Raw genomic sequence first — 6,000 nt, 5'->3', positions numbered from 1 at the left:
AAGGCTAGGACTCCAGGCTGGAAATCATTTTCCTGCAGAGTGTTGAAGGCATGGCCTCCCTGTTTTCCCACTTCTGTGCTGCTGGGAAGCCTGACGCCATTCTGATTCCTGACCCTTTGCAGGCAACTTATTTTATTTCTATTCTGCAGGACTTATTTGTCTCCAGTGCTCTGAAATTCATAATCATAGCTTTGAATGGGTCTGTTTTTATTCATTTCTCTCTCTCTATGTCACATAATCATGGGAAATTTAGCTGACTGACATCTTCAAGAATTCAATCCTTAGCCGTTCCTGGCACAGATTGGGCACCATGACAGTGTTCCCTGGGACCATCATTCTCTTCCTGTCCTTTGAAGTCAGACATTTTCCTCAAGTCTGGGAATATCTGGAGGTCCTTCCATTTTGAAGAGTGAGATGCTAACATGCTGTGTTGATGACCTATGGCTGTGTAATGACCTCTCTCTGAGGGAGAATAAAGAGGAAGCCAAGAGGCTTTTCTGTCCTAATCTTTAGTGTGTTGAAGACAGGATCTCTGGGTTGAGTTAGAGGCTGAAACCATCGACTGGTGTGATTTTGGTGAGGGCTTTGACACCTTTGAATCCTTTAGAGAACAACACATCAATATTGTCATCATAATGCCAATGACAGTGGACAGGAGGGTGGAGCTGGCTGGCATTTATGGAGTACTTTACCTTTTGGGAGGGACTTTTTTTGGTCACTGTATCACTATTAACTCATGAAACCCCACAAGAAAATGCCATGGTAGGTGTAACAGTTATCCCCATTTTACCAGTGAGGAGACGGAGATCAAGAACTTGCCTGAGTCAGGTGCAGATGGCAGAGCTGGGCAGGACTTGGAAGACTTGCTTTGGGATCTGCATTCCTCACCTTCACTCTGTCCTGCCTGTTGGCCATCAGGGTCCAAGTCACAGGCCTGCCTGAGTCAGAGATCTGCAAGGAGGGGTCCCCAGCTCACGGAAAATCTCCCCCAAGCCAATCAATATTTATAGAGGGAAACTGGAGGCTTCAATCATACATTAATGGCTCCTGACTGCACAAGACAGCTTTCAGTCAAACGAGACTAGTGGCTAAGAGGCCATCTTTCCAGAAAGCAGCCCATTGGATTCTTGCCTAAATGGCCTTTTAACACTCTGGTTGAGCTTTAAAAAACATCAAGTGAAGCTTTTATTGCCAGCGGCTTCCCTCCCACAACCAGGTTAACAGATTCGCTCCACTGAGTTTCTCCTGGGGCTTGGGGAAGGGGATCTGATGCTTATGACACGGAGGCCAAAGGGTGTCTGGGACCCACGCTTGCCTCATTCCTGGGGGTGGGACTGCAAAGGACATGGGGAAGAGGTGGCCTCCAAGTGCCTCCTTTTACTTCATATTTGTATAAAGTCATAAAATGATCAATATTAATTTTCAGGTCTCCTTGGTGTTCACACATATATACGATACGAATATCAGCAGTGTTCACTGGGCACTTGGCGTCTTGCAGTCATTTCCTTTTAAATAAAGCTTCCTCATTTTCTCTACCAACGTCCTTTGTCCCTGTGGGGACTGCCAGGGGGTCCCTCGTTCCTATTATCTACTCTTCACTAATCACACAGCTCAATTGTTCTTGGCCATTCATGGTTGTGGCTGCCCTTCTGTCCTCATGTCCCCAGCCTCTCCACAGTTGTCCCTGCCACCCTGGAGGGGAGTGTCCCTGCTTTGGTCCCTCCACAGTCAGAGCAAAATGATGGCTGATTCCTTGTGTCATGGAGGCAGTCAGCCGCCCCCCAGTGGAATCAAAGCCATCTCAGCACAGGGCGGGTGCATTCCCTTAGGAAGGACTCTCCTCTCTAATCAATCGCTTGCCTAAGCTTTGATTGTTTTCCTGGAGGCAAATGCCATGAGCCTTCAGCCAGGAGGCCATTTCTCTTTTCCTGTAAACACACATTCCCCACAGGGACAAGGGAGCTCACCACTGTGCCTCTACTTCTTTAGTTAGTTGGGAAAAAGAAGGAAATGACTATTTAGGGTCTTGTAACGCAACAGGCTTTTTGGTAAATGGACAAGTAAATAACCCAGAGATTTATTATTTCATTTTGGAAATGACAGATTGAAAGACCCCAGCCCAGAAACCCCAGGCCCCATTGTGAAACCATCAGGGCGTGTTGCTAACCCACGTAAACACCGGAGAGGTCTATCTGTTAATCAGTTAAGGGTAGTCTATTGTGAGAGGACAGGATGGTTGAGAAAGAACAGAAAAACAGATCCCAAGGCATGCCTGAACAAACAGGAACTGATAATGATAAGCAGGAACAGAAAAACCAGAGTGTTAATATGTAACTGTCATGAGGTTTATCCAGGAACATAAAGTGAAAAACAACTTTGCCCTTTAGGTAATCTATATGTTGGGTTCAAAATAACCAATAAGAAACCTGTTACTTCCCGCGCGCGCGAAACCTGCCCCTTTATCCTATAAAAGACCTGTACCCCAAAGCCCGGTGTGCCAGTTCACCAAAGTTCCGGCTGAGGTTTTGCTGAGCACCCGCAGGCGCCTGTGTATTAATAAATTGCCTCTTGTTTTTGCAGCCAGTGTCTCGTGCGTCTTTCTTGGACAGGGAATCGGAGGGTCTTTCAAGATCAATACGACTTCAAAGTAGTGACCATGTGTTCTCAAGGTGGAGATGCTGTTTTATCCAGGAGATGAAAGAACTAGCAGGGGTGGCCCACACTTTCTCCCTGGAGTGAGCCACCTGCGAGCTCCTGTGTGCTCCAAGTGGGGGTGTCCCCCGACTCTTCTTCAGAGGTGGTTAGGAGGTCGCTGGAGCTTCCAGGGACCTTGGCAGCTGACCGGTTGACAGGCAGAGCGCGGGCTTGCCGGAGCCCATGCTGCCCACTTGTCTGCACAATCCCCTTCCTTTATGGTCTTGGCCCTGATTTGGCTGCTTGCAGATCAGGATTGGCAAACACGTGGCACACCCCTCCCTTCCATCCAGCGCCTAGGATCCTTACTCATATCATCACACTCTTTCCTACTGAGCCCAGAGTGGTCTCAGTGCTGAATATCTAGATGACTGGTTGGAAAGGTGACATCTCTTTGTGGACCCTGTCTGGGCTTCTTTCCCATTCTCAAACCCGCCAAGCTCAGCTGTCCACTGGATATACCAGATACCTTAGAGCTCTTTGCTCTTTAACACTTAGCCCAAGTTGCTGCCTATTAAATTTATTTTTATTTTTATTTATTTATTTGTACTGGGGATTTAACCCAGAGGCAATTTACATCCTCAGTCCCTTTTTAATTTTTGTTTTGTTTTGAGACAAGGTCTTCCTAAGTTGTTTGGGGCCTTGCTAAGTTGCTGAGGCTGCCCTCCAACTTGTAATTCTCCTGCCTCAGCCTCTTGAGTCACTGGGATTATAAGTGTGAGCCTGGCTAAGCTGCTTCTCTTTAGAGAATCAGTGCTGAGGACAACCATGTTCGGAGAAAACGTGAGCTTTGAGTGTTCACTTGAACGATGTTTTTTAAAATATCAACTACCCTGAAGGTAGTTCTACCTGCTCAAGCTTTGCCAGTAGAAAATACTTATGCCTTCTGGCCCTAATTAGATAAAGCTTTGCCATTTTGCAACCCTTTCTTAAGATAATAGGTTCTCCTGGGGTCTTAAGAAGTTTTTTTGTTTTTGAGAAAGATTTATTGAGCTCTGGGTGGATGGGGACGGGATCAGCATCCCTTAGCTATATTTGTCTGTTACTTTGGGTTAAGCAGAAGTATCAAGATCAGGTTATAGAATCTCCTTTGAACAGGGCAGGAACCAAAATTAAATAGAGGAAAAGCAATTGTATAAGACCATTCATGGCCAAAATGCTTGACCCGACTCTACCACCCACCTCCACAGGCAGGGTGGCCACTCTTGTCACACTGGAGTCTTGCATATAAGTCACTTTCTGCAGAGTAAACCTGTGCCCTCTTTTAGAGCTTCGTCAATAAGTTTAGGCAGTTGGTCTTGGTAGAGTGACCCTCCACTCCTTGGAGAGCATCATTAACTAACTCCTCGGGTGATTATTCCACGCTCTCCCTCTACTCGATTCCTAGTCCTCCCTGGGGTGTGGCCCTCCTCTGAGAGAATCTTGGTCCAGGCTGTGGCATCCAGAGCCGAGCAAAGATGCTCCATGGCTGGTCCTGGTGAAATGGGAAGACACTTAGCAAATACTCAGTGAAATGTCCCTGGACGGCTACGTCCTTTCCCTGGCTCTTTCTCCACATTCATTCTCAGTTTTCCCAGAGAAATTTTCACCAAGCTTTTCTGAAAAATCTAGTTTATGTCAAGAGGGAGATTCAAGGAATAGGTGTTCAAGGCATTAACAACCCAGGGGGCAGAACATCCCAGCACCCTGTCATCACAGAATCACATAGAAAGATGAGCCGCAGGTGTGAAGCGAACGAGGAGGATGTGCAGACACTCCCATGTGGGGCTGGGTGGTGGAGGGTGGGAGGTCTGGTGGAAGTGGTGGGGCTGGTCCAACCCCAAAAGGCCAGGCATGGCTTCTCCACCAGAAAGGTGGGGAAGAGTGTCAACATGACAGGGAACAGTATGTGCTAATGCAGGATGGTGTGAGGGTCTGTGGCTGTTGGGTATCTCTTGATTGACTGGTTTTGTTTTGTTTTTTGGTACCATGGATTGAACTCAGGGCCACTCGACCACTGAGCCACATCTCCAGCCCTATTTCATATTTTATTTTAGAAACACGGTTTCACTGAGTTGCTTAGTACCTTGCTTTTGCTGAGGCTGGCTTTGAACTTGTGATCCTCCTGCCTCAGCTTCCTGAGCTGCTGGGATGTGGTTAACTATTCTAAGGGGACAGTTAAGAGAGACTAAGTTGAGAAAAAACTGTGAGGACAGATTAGGGGGCTGAGCCTCACTCTCATGCAATGGGGAGCAATTGGAAGGTTGTAAGTAAGAACATCACGTGGGCAGATCCTTCTAGCTGTAGTGTGAGGCTGTCCTGGGTGATGGGCAGAAGTAAGGAAGGGGCTGCTTTCTGTCCAACTGGTCTACAGGATCTTGAAGGTGGGTCCTTGGAGGGTGCATCTCTCCAGTGCAGTGCAGAGGCAGCCCGAGCTGGAGCCTCATCTGGTCCCTTCCACAAACCATCTTGTGAAGCTTCACCAAGGGTCCCCTGGATCCAAGATGACTTTGGGCAGGCAGCCTCCATTTCCAGAATCCTCACCCAGCCTTTCCTGAATCCTCTGTAGGATAGCCAAATTCCCTTGTGCAGCCATAGAAAGTTTCATTCAGCTCTCCCTTCTGGAAAGAATTTGCTGATAAGCTGGGGGCCTCCAGTTGTTCATGCCTCAGAGACTGCCTTAGCTTTTGAGCAGAGGCTAAGCTCTACCCAGGCTGCTCCAGCCAGGAGCTGGGCATGGTGGGTTGTCCAGGATTTGGTCATTTTTGCTCTGTTTGAGACTCTTCTACTAGGAGATCTTTGCTCTGGAGCTCCATGTTGGGACTGGGTGAGCTTCCTACCACTGTCTGAGGGGCTCTCTCCCAGATCCTGTTCCCTCCCCTTTGATCTGTCATAGGTATTATTTTCTTCAACAACATTTGCATTTCTAACTGTCTCAGCATCCATCTCCCAGGGAACTGGACTGGTGTACCTAAACACATGACCAGTACGGTTGTTTTTTTTTTTTTTTTTAAAGAAAAGTTTTAAATCTATTAAATTATATAGATGATGAAGTACATAATTAAAAGATAATGGCCAGCATTTCTACTGAGTACTTTTTATTTCAGAAACACATCCATATTTGATCCTTGTTCTTCTTTCATACACAATAGCTCTAGAATATATGTAATAAGACTCCTTATATGTAATACAAGATGATCAGATTTAGCACCAACATAACACTTGAACTCAATAAAAGACTATAAATACAAATTAAAAAAATCATCTTAGAGGATATGCTTCTCAGTGTCATTTTAGATGATACATTAAAGGCATTAAGTCTGATAA

This window comes from Callospermophilus lateralis, chromosome 10 (assembly GCF_048772815.1).
Source record: "Callospermophilus lateralis isolate mCalLat2 chromosome 10, mCalLat2.hap1, whole genome shotgun sequence".
Taxonomy (NCBI): Eukaryota; Metazoa; Chordata; class Mammalia; order Rodentia; family Sciuridae; genus Callospermophilus; species Callospermophilus lateralis.
Note: the sequence above shows the minus strand (reverse complement) of the source record.